This window comes from Balaenoptera borealis (assembly GCF_965194805.1).
Source record: "Balaenoptera borealis genome assembly, contig: HAP1_SCAFFOLD_80, whole genome shotgun sequence".
NCBI lineage: Eukaryota > Metazoa > Chordata > Mammalia > Artiodactyla > Balaenopteridae > Balaenoptera > Balaenoptera borealis.
In genome coordinates, this window is record NW_028123983.1 from 1,151,972 (window position 1) to 1,163,752 (window position 11,781).

Sequence of the window (11,781 nt, forward strand, 5' to 3'; positions counted from 1 at the left end):
CTTGTGCGGTGAATAGGGCGTGTTGAGTCCAGTTCTCTGAGCAAGGAGTAGGTCTTGTCTATTACATATTGGGTTTATGGAACGGTATCTGAGCTAATTTGAAACCCTTGTTTTATGTATCACCCCACCTCACCTTTCCCGTTAAGCAGCCATAGTGTGTTTTCTGCATGTGTGACTCTGTTCTGTTTTGTAATTCAGTTCAAGTGTAACGGTTTTTACATTCCCTCTATCAGTGATACCTTATGAGAAGTGTCCTTTTCTGTGTGACTTATTTCACTTAGAATCGTCATACCTTAATCCACTCATCATGCTGCTACTAGCCTTATGACATTGAGTTCATGGCTGAGTGATATTCCATTGTACATAAGGACCACAACTTCTTTATCCATTTTTCTCTTTCCTGGGATATTTAAGGTGGAATGAAGTGGAGGTCCTTGTCAACAGAGCAGCCCTAAACTTTGGGGTGCTTGTGTCTTGCTGATTTTTCATTTTCCCAATTTATACCCCCATGAGTGGAAGTGCCCTATGCTCTCTAAGCTGTGTTTTTTAGTTGTTTCAGGACTCACCGTACACTTCTCCAGAGTGGCTGTTGGCAATTTCCATCCCGCCCATCAGTGTAGCAAGGCTCCCATTTCTCCATGGCCTGTCCTGCATTTCTGGTTTTGACACTTTTTTCAGCATGGCCCTTTTGACCGATGGGAAGCGAGACTTCTTTGTAGCGCTGATTTGCCTTTCCAGGTTGCTTGGTTGGCCAAAAAGGGCGTATGCGTTTTTGCCTGAATATATTCAGGAAAAAACGCATACGCCCTTTTTGGCCAAGGGCATCATTGTCAACGTTTTGCCGCTTTTCATGTGCTTTAAAGGCGATTCGAATCTACCTCCTGAAATCTGTTTCCTGCAATTCTGCCTTGATTTCAAATCCTCTTCGTTGCCTTCCCTCAATATATTTGTGGACGAGAGTTATCATTTATAACTCTGCAGGTTTGTGAATTGCAGTGCCCTGAGCCTCCATTTTACAACTCGTGTTTTTGGGAGCTGGCCGCAAAAGCGCAGGATGGCTTCGGCCCTGTTCTGGTTCCGGGGGGCGGGAGGAGCCTGTGGTTAATTCTTCTTCCTGATGGGAAAATAGAGTGACCTGTGCCTTTCCCAACACCAAGAGCCAGTCTCTCACTGATTCCCCGTCTTCCCGTTCATCCTCAGGACAAATTGCAACCTGTACGCAACAGGAGGTTAACGGTGCTGATGCTCCAAGTAGGGAGATTGCTAGTAAAGCGGCTGGAATGGCGAACCCGGGCACAAGGAGATGAGAAATGAGGTGCGTTTTAGAAACCTTTCCCCATCACATGGTGTACCATCTTCTGGGTTTCTCATGCATGTTTTCGATGTAGGAAGATGCCCTTGAACCTGGAGATTTGGGACCCATGCGATGGGTACCACGCAGTATTACTTGAAAGGGTCTGCGTTTGCTCACCCAACCTCACCAAACCTCTCAGCCCCAAGAGTGTCCACCCTCATGTCTCATCCAGCTGTGGGTCTAGATATGGTCAATCCAGGTTGCATCACAGCCCCTGAACGCATTGTGTAAGAATTTCTCTCTCTTTCACTGTCTTTGTTTCATGGGTTTTTCAAAGTAATTTATTTTTATAATGGGGTTTAGCTGCTTTTCACTGCTGTGTTTATGCCGCTTTACACCCACTTGACACACTAACAGAGAGATATCAATACATAGGTTTTAAGATTATTACTAGTCAGATATATTCTTGTGCGGTGAATAGGGCGTGTTGAGTCCAGTTCTCTGAGCAAGGAGTAGGTCTTGTCTATTACATATTGGGTTTATGGAACGGTATCTGAGCTAATTTGAAACCCTTGTTTTATGTATCACCCCACCTCACCTTTCCCGTTAAGCCGCCATAGTGTGTTTTCTGCATGTGTGACTCTGTTCTGTTTTGTAATTCAGTTCAAGTGTAACGGTTTTTACATTCCCTCTATCAGTGATACCTTATGAGAAGTGTCCTTTTCTGTGTGACTTATTTCACTTAGAATCGTCATACCTTAATCCACTCATCATGCTGCTACTAGCCTTATGACATTGAGTTCATGGCTGAGTGATATTCCATTGTACATAAGGACCACAACTTCTTTATCCATTTTTCTCTTTCCTGGGATATTTAAGGTGGAATGAAGTGGAGGTCCTTGTCAACAGAGCAGCCCTAAACTTTGGGGTGCTTGTGTCTTGCTGATTTTTCATTTTCCCAATTTATACCCCCATGAGTGGAAGTGCCCTATGCTCTCTAAGCTGTGTTTTTTAGTTGTTTCAGGACTCACCGTACACTTCTCCAGAGTGGCTGTTGGCAATTTCCATCCCGCCCATCAGTGTAGCAAGGCTCCCATTTCTCCATGGCCTGTCCTGCATTTCTGGTTTTGACACTTTTTTCAGCATGGCCCTTTTGACCGATGGGAAGCGAGACTTCTTTGTAGCGCTGATTTGCCTTTCCAGGTTGCTTGGTTGGCCAAAAAGGGCGTATGCGTTTTTGCCTGAATATATTCAGGAAAAAACGCATACGCCCTTTTTGGCCAAGGGCATCATTGTCAACGTTTTGCCGCTTTTCATGTGCTTTAAAGGCGATTCGAATCTACCTCCTGAAATCTGTTTCCTGCAATTCTGCCTTGATTTCAAATCCTCTTCGTTGCCTTCCCTCAATATATTTGTGGACGAGAGTTATCATTTATAACTCTGCAGGTTTGTGAATTGCAGTGCCCTGAGCCTCCATTTTACAACTCGTGTTTTTGGGAGCTGGCCGCAAAAGCGCAGGATGGCTTCGGCCCTGTTCTGGTTCCGGGGGGCGGGAGGAGCCTGTGGTTAATTCTTCTTCCTGATGGGAAAATAGAGTGACCTGTGCCTTTCCCAACACCAAGAGCCAGTCTCTCACTGATTCCCCGTCTTCCCGTTCATCCTCAGGACAAATTGCAACCTGTACGCAACAGGAGGTTAACGGTGCTGATGCTCCAAGTAGGGAGATTGCTAGTAAAGCGGCTGGAATGGCGAACCCGGGCACAAGGAGATGAGAAATGAGGTGCGTTTTAGAAACCTTTCCCCATCACATGGTGTACCATCTACTGGGTTTCTCATGCATGTTTTCGATGTAGGAAGATGCCCTTGAACCTGGAGATTTGGGACCCATGCGATGGGTACCACGCAGTATTACTTGAAAGGGTCTGCGTTTGCTCACCCAACCTCACCAAACCTCTCAGCCCCAAGAGTGTCCACCCTCATGTCTCATCCAGCTGTGGGTCTAGATATGGTCAATCCAGGTTGCATCACAGCCCCTGAACGCATTGTGTAAGAATTTCTCTCTCTTTCACTGTCTTTGTTTCATGGGTTTTTCAAAGTAATTTATTTTTATAATGGGGTTTAGCTGCTTTTCACTGCTGTGTTTATGTCGCTTTACACCCACTTGACACACTAACAGAGAGATATCAATACATAGGTTTTAAGATTATTACTAGTCAGATATATTCTTGTGCGGTGAATAGGGCGTGTTGAGTCCAGTTCTCTGAGCAAGGAGTAGGTCTTGTCTATTACATATTGGTTTTATGGAACGGTATCTGAGCTAATTTGAAACCCTTGTTTTATCTATCACCCCACCTCACTTTTCCCGATAAGACGCCATAGTGTGTTTTCTGCATGTGTGACTCTGTTCTGTTTTGTAATTCAGTTCAAGTGTAACGGTTTTTACATTCCCTCTATCAGTGATACCTTATGAGAAGTGTCCTTTTCTGTGTGACTTATTTCACTTAGAATCGTCATACCTTAATCCACTCATCATGCTGCTACTAGCCTTATGACATTGAGTTCATGGCTGAGTGATATTCCATTGTACATAAGGACCACAACTTCTTTATCCATTTTTCTCTTTCCTGGGATATTTAAGGTGGAATGAAGTGGAGGTCCTTGTCAACAGAGCAGCCCTAAACTTTGGGGTGCTTGTGTCTTGCTGATTTTTCATTTTCCCAATTTATACCTCCATGAGTGGAAGTGCCCTATGCTCTCTAAGCTGTGTTTTTTAGTTGTTTCAGGACTCACCGTACACTTCTCCAGAGTGGCTGTTGGCAATTTCCATCCCGCCCATCAGTGTAGCAAGGCTCCCATTTCTCCATGGCCTGTCCTGCATTTCTGGTTTTGACACTTTTTTCAGCATGGCCCTTTTGACCGATGGGAAGCGAGACTTCTTTGTAGCGCTGATTTGCCTTTCCAGGTTGCTTGGTTGGCCAAAAAGGGCGTATGCGTTTTTTCCTGAATATATTCAGGAAAAAACGCATACGCCCTTTTTGGCCAAGGGCATCATTGTCAACGTTTTGCCGCTTTTCATGTGCTTTAAAGGCGATTCGAATCTACCTCCTGAAATCTGTTTCCTGCAATTCTGCCTTGATTTCAAATCCTCTTCGTTGCCTTTCCTCAATATATTTGTGGACGAGAGTTATCATTTATAACTCTGCAGGTTTGTGAATTGCAGTGCCCTGAGCCTCCATTTTACAACTCGTGTTTTTGGGAGCTGGCCGCAAAAGCTCAGGATGGCTTCAGGCCCTGTTCTGGTTCCGGGGGGCGGGATGAGCCTGTGGTTAATTCTTCTTCCTGATGGGAAAATAGAGTGACCTGTGCCTTTCCCAACACCAAGAGCCAGTCTCTCATTGGTTCCCCGTCTTCCCGTTCATCCTCAGGAAAAATTGCAACCTGTACGGAACAGGAGGTTAAAGGTGCTGATGCTTCAAGGAGGGAGATTGCTAGTAAAGCGGCTGGAATGCCGAACCAGGGCACAAGGAGATGAGAAATGAGGTGCGTTTTAGAAACCTTTCCCCATCACACGGTGTACCATCTTCTGGGTTTCTCATGCATGTTTTCGATGTAGGAAGATGCCCTTGAACCTGGAGATTTGGGACCCATGCATTGGGTACCACGCAGTATTACTTGAAAGGGTCTGCGTTTGCTCTCCCAACCTCACCAAACCTCTCAGCCCCAAGAGTGTCCACCCTCATGTCTCATCCAGCTGTGGGTCTAGATATGGTCAATCCAGGTTGCATCACAGCCCCTGAACGCATTGTGTAAGAATTTCTCTCTCTTTCACTGTCTTTGTTTCATGGGTATTTCAAAGTAATTTATTTTTATAATGGGGTTTAGCTGCTTTTCACTGCTGTGTTTATGCCGCTTTACACCCACTTGACACACTAACAGAGAGATATCAATACATAGGTTTTAAGATTATTACTAGTCAGATATATTCTTGTGCGGTGAATAGGGCGTGTTGAGTCCAGTTCTCTGAGCAAGGAGTAGGTCTTGTCTATTACATATTGGGTTTATGGAACGGTATCTGAGCTAATTTGAAACCCTTGTTTTATGTATCACCCCACCTCACCTTTCCCGTTAAGCCGCTATAGTGTGTTTTCTGCATGTGTGACTCTGTTCTGTTTTGTAATTCAGTTCAAGTGTAACGGTTTTTACATTCCCTCTATCAGTGATACCTTATGAGAAGTGTCCTTTTCTGTGTGACTTATTTCACTTAGAATCGTCATACCTTAATCCACTCATCATGCTGCTACTAGCCTTATGACATTGAGTTCATGGCTGAGTGATATTCCATTGTACATAAGGACCACAACTTCTTTATCCATTTTTCTCTTTCCTGGGATATTTAAGGTGGAATGAAGTGGAGGTCCTTGTCAACAGAGCAGCCCTAAACTTTGGGGTGCTTGTGTCTTGCTGATTTTTCATTTTCCCAATTTATACCCCCATGAGTGGAAGTGCCCTATGCTCTCTAAGCTGTGTTTTTTAGTTGTTTCAGGACTCACCGTACACTTCTCCAGAGTGGCTGTTGGCAATTTCCATCCCGCCCATCAGTGTAGCAAGGCTCCCATTTCTCCATGGCCTGTCCTGCATTTCTGGTTTTGACACTTTTTTCAGCATGGCCCTTTTGACCGATGGGAAGCGAGACTTCTTTGTAGCGCTGATTTGCCTTTCCAGGTTGCTTGGTTGGCCAAAAAGGGCGTATGCGTTTTTTCCTGAATATATTCAGGAAACAACGCATACGCCCTTTTTGGCCAAGGGCATCATTGTCAACGTTTTGCCGCTTTTCATGTGCTTTAAAGGCGATTCGAATCTACCTCCTGAAATCTGTTTCCTGCAATTCTGCCTTGATTTCAAATCCTCTTCGTTGCCTTCCCTCAATATATTTGTGGACGAGAGTTATCATTTATAACTCTGCAGGTTTGTGAATTGCAGTGCCCTGAGCCTCCATTTTACAACTCGTGTTTTTGGGAGCTGGCCGCAAAAGCGCAGGATGGCTTCGGCCCTGTTCTGGTTCCGGGGGGCGGGAGGAGCCTGTGGTTAATTCTTCTTCCTGATGGGAAAATAGAGTGACCTGTGCCTTTCCCAACACCAAGAGCCAGTCTCTCACTGATTCCCCGTCTTCCCGTTCATCCTCAGGACAAATTGCAACCTGTACGGAACAGGAGGTTAACGGTGCTGATGCTCCAAGTAGGGAGATTGCTAGTAAAGCGGCTGGAATGGCGAACCCGGGCACAAGGAGATGAGAAATGAGGTTCGTTTTAGAAACCTTTCCCCATCACATGGTGTACCATCTTCTGGGTTTCTCATGCATGTTTTCGATGTAGGAAGATGCCCTTGAACCTGGAGATTTGGGACCCATGGGATGGGTACCACGCAGTATTACTTGAAAGGGTCTGCGTTTGCTCACCCAACCTCACCAAACCTCTCAGCCCCAAGAGTGTCCACCCTCATGTCTCATCCAGCTGTGGGTCTAGATATGGTAAATCCAGGTTGCATCACAGCCCCTGAACGCATTGTGTAAGAATTTCTCTCTCTTTCACTGTCTTTGTTTCATGGGTTTTTCAAAGTAATTTATTTTTATAATGGGGTTTAGCTGCTTTTCACTGCTGTGTTTATGTCGCTTTACACCCACTTGACACACTAACAGAGAGATATCAATACATATGTTTTAAGATTATTACTAGTCAGATATATTCTTGTGCGGTGAATAGGGCGTGTTGAGTCCAGTTCTCTGAGCAAGGAGTAGGTCTTGTCTATTACATATTGGGTTTATGGAACGGTATCTGAGCTAATTTGAAACCCTTGTTTTATGTATCACCCCACCTCACCTTTCCCGTTAAGCCGCCATAGTGTGTTTTCTGCATGTGTGACTCTGTTCTGTTTTGTAATTCAGTTCAAGTGTAACGGTTTTTACATTCCCTCTATCAGTGATACCTTATGAGAAGTGTCCTTTTCTGTGTGACTTATTTCACTTAGAATCGTCATACCTTAATCCACTCATCATGCTGCTACTAGCCTTATGACATTGAGTTCATGGCTGAGTGATATTCCATTGTACATAAGGACCACAACTTCTTTATCCATTTTTCTCTTTCCTGGGATATTTAAGGTGGAATGAAGTGGAGGTCCTTGTCAACAGAGCAGCCCTAAACTTTGGGGTGCTTGTGTCTTGCTGATTTTTCATTTTCCCAATTTATACCCCCATGAGTGGAAGTGCCCTATGCTCTCTAAGCTGTGTTTTTTAGTTGTTTCAGGACTCACCGTACACTTCTCCAGAGTGGCTGTTGGCAATTTCCATCCCGCCCATCAGTGTAGCAAGGCTCCCATTTCTCCATGGCCTGTCCTGCATTTCTGGTTTTGACACTTTTTTCAGCATGGCCCTTTTGACCGATGGGAAGCGAGACTTCTTTGTAGCGCTGATTTGCCTTTCCAGGTTGCTTGGTTGGCCAAAAAGGGCGTATGCGTTTTTGCCTGAATATATTCAGGAAAAAACGCATACGCCCTTTTTGGCCAAGGGCATCATTGTCAACGTTTTGCCGCTTTTCATGTGCTTTAAAGGCGATTCGAATCTACCTCCTGAAATCTGTTTCCTGCAATTCTGCCTTGATTTCAAATCCTCTTCGTTGCCTTCCCTCAATATATTTGTGGACGAGAGTTATCATTTATAACTCTGCAGGTTTGTGAATTGCAGTGCCCTGAGCCTCCATTTTACAACTCGTGTTTTTGGGAGCTGGCCGCAAAAGCGCAGGATGGCTTCGGCCCTGTTCTGGTTCCGGGGGGCGGGAGGAGCCTGTGGTTAATTCTTCTTCCTGATGGGAAAATAGAGTGACCTGTGCCTTTCCCAACACCAAGAGCCAGTCTCTCACTGATTCCCCGTCTTCCCGTTCATCCTCAGGACAAATTGCAACCTGTACGCAACAGGAGGTTAACGGTGCTGATGCTCCAAGTAGGGAGATTGCTAGTAAAGCGGCTGGAATGGCGAACCCGGGCACAAGGAGATGAGAAATGAGGTGCGTTTTAGAAACCTTTCCCCATCACATGGTGTACCATCTACTGGGTTTCTCATGCATGTTTTCGATGTAGGAAGATGCCCTTGAACCTGGAGATTTGGGACCCATGCGATGGGTACCACGCAGTATTACTTGAAAGGGTCTGCGTTTGCTCACCCAACCTCACCAAACCTCTCAGCCCCAAGAGTGTCCACCCTCATGTCTCATCCAGCTGTGGGTCTAGATATGGTCAATCCAGGTTGCATCACAGCCCCTGAACGCATTGTGTAAGAATTTCTCTCTCTTTCACTGTCTTTGTTTCATGGGTTTTTCAAAGTAATTTATTTTTATAATGGGGTTTAGCTGCTTTTCACTGCTGTGTTTATGTCGCTTTACACCCACTTGACACACTAACAGAGAGATATCAATACATAGGTTTTAAGATTATTACTAGTCAGATATATTCTTGTGCGGTGAATAGGGCGTGTTGAGTCCAGTTCTCTGAGCAAGGAGTAGGTCTTGTCTATTACATATTGGTTTTATGGAACGGTATCTGAGCTAATTTGAAACCCTTGTTTTATCTATCACCCCACCTCACTTTTCCCGATAAGACGCCATAGTGTGTTTTCTGCATGTGTGACTCTGTTCTGTTTTGTAATTCAGTTCAAGTGTAACGGTTTTTACATTCCCTCTATCAGTGATACCTTATGAGAAGTGTCCTTTTCTGTGTGACTTATTTCACTTAGAATCGTCATACCTTAATCCACTCATCATGCTGCTACTAGCCTTATGACATTGAGTTCATGGCTGAGTGATATTCCATTGTACATAAGGACCACAACTTCTTTATCCATTTTTCTCTTTCCTGGGATATTTAAGGTGGAATGAAGTGGAGGTCCTTGTCAACAGAGCAGCCCTAAACTTTGGGGTGCTTGTGTCTTGCTGATTTTTCATTTTCCCAATTTATACCTCCATGAGTGGAAGTGCCCTATGCTCTCTAAGCTGTGTTTTTTAGTTGTTTCAGGACTCACCGTACACTTCTCCAGAGTGGCTGTTGGCAATTTCCATCCCGCCCATCAGTGTAGCAAGGCTCCCATTTCTCCATGGCCTGTCCTGCATTTCTGGTTTTGACACTTTTTTCAGCATGGCCCTTTTGACCGATGGGAAGCGAGACTTCTTTGTAGCGCTGATTTGCCTTTCCAGGTTGCTTGGTTGGCCAAAAAGGGCGTATGCGTTTTTTCCTGAATATATTCAGGAAAAAACGCATACGCCCTTTTTGGCCAAGGGCATCATTGTCAACGTTTTGCCGCTTTTCATGTGCTTTAAAGGCGATTCGAATCTACCTCCTGAAATCTGTTTCCTGCAATTCTGCCTTGATTTCAAATCCTCTTCGTTGCCTTTCCTCAATATATTTGTGGACGAGAGTTATCATTTATAACTCTGCAGGTTTGTGAATTGCAGTGCCCTGAGCCTCCATTTTACAACTCGTGTTTTTGGGAGCTGGCCGCAAAAGCTCAGGATGGCTTCAGGCCCTGTTCTGGTTCCGGGGGGCGGGATGAGCCTGTGGTTAATTCTTCTTCCTGATGGGAAAATAGAGTGACCTGTGCCTTTCCCAACACCAAGAGCCAGTCTCTCATTGGTTCCCCGTCTTCCCGTTCATCCTCAGGAAAAATTGCAACCTGTACGGAACAGGAGGTTAAAGGTGCTGATGCTTCAAGGAGGGAGATTGCTAGTAAAGCGGCTGGAATGCCGAACCAGGGCACAAGGAGATGAGAAATGAGGTGCGTTTTAGAAACCTTTCCCCATCACACGGTGTACCATCTTCTGGGTTTCTCATGCATGTTTTCGATGTAGGAAGATGCCCTTGAACCTGGAGATTTGGGACCCATGCATTGGGTACCACGCAGTATTACTTGAAAGGGTCTGCGTTTGCTCTCCCAACCTCACCAAACCTCTCAGCCCCAAGAGTGTCCACCCTCATGTCTCATCCAGCTGTGGGTCTAGATATGGTCAATCCAGGTTGCATCACAGCCCCTGAACGCATTGTGTAAGAATTTCTCTCTCTTTCACTGTCTTTGTTTCATGGGTATTTCAAAGTAATTTATTTTTATAATGGGGTTTAGCTGCTTTTCACTGCTGTGTTTATGCCGCTTTACACCCACTTGACACACTAACAGAGAGATATCAATACATAGGTTTTAAGATTATTACTAGTCAGATATATTCTTGTGCGGTGAATAGGGCGTGTTGAGTCCAGTTCTCTGAGCAAGGAGTAGGTCTTGTCTATTACATATTGGGTTTATGGAACGGTATCTGAGCTAATTTGAAACCCTTGTTTTATGTATCACCCCACCTCACCTTTCCCGTTAAGCCGCTATAGTGTGTTTTCTGCATGTGTGACTCTGTTCTGTTTTGTAATTCAGTTCAAGTGTAACGGTTTTTACATTCCCTCTATCAGTGATACCTTATGAGAAGTGTCCTTTTCTGTGTGACTTATTTCACTTAGAATCGTCATACCTTAATCCACTCATCATGCTGCTACTAGCCTTATGACATTGAGTTCATGGCTGAGTGATATTCCATTGTACATAAGGACCACAACTTCTTTATCCATTTTTCTCTTTCCTGGGATATTTAAGGTGGAATGAAGTGGAGGTCCTTGTCAACAGAGCAGCCCTAAACTTTGGGGTGCTTGTGTCTTGCTGATTTTTCATTTTCCCAATTTATACCCCCATGAGTGGAAGTGCCCTATGCTCTCTAAGCTGTGTTTTTTAGTTGTTTCAGGACTCACCGTACACTTCTCCAGAGTGGCTGTTGGCAATTTCCATCCCGCCCATCAGTGTAGCAAGGCTCCCATTTCTCCATGGCCTGTCCTGCATTTCTGGTTTTGACACTTTTTTCAGCATGGCCCTTTTGACCGATGGGAAGCGAGACTTCTTTGTAGCGCTGATTTGCCTTTCCAGGTTGCTTGGTTGGCCAAAAAGGGCGTATGCGTTTTTTCCTGAATATATTCAGGAAACAACGCATACGCCCTTTTTGGCCAAGGGCATCATTGTCAACGTTTTGCCGCTTTTCATGTGCTTTAAAGGCGATTCGAATCTACCTCCTGAAATCTGTTTCCTGCAATTCTGCCTTGATTTCAAATCCTCTTCGTTGCCTTCCCTCAATATATTTGTGGACGAGAGTTATCATTTATAACTCTGCAGGTTTGTGAATTGCAGTGCCCTGAGCCTCCATTTTACAACTCGTGTTTTTGGGAGCTGGCCGCAAAAGCGCAGGATGGCTTCGGCCCTGTTCTGGTTCCGGGGGGCGGGAGGAGCCTGTGGTTAATTCTTCTTCCTGATGGGAAAATAGAGTGACCTGTGCCTTTCCCAACACCAAGAGCCAGTCTCTCACTGATTCCCCGTCTTCCCGTTCATCCTCAGGACAAATTGCAACCTGTACGGAACA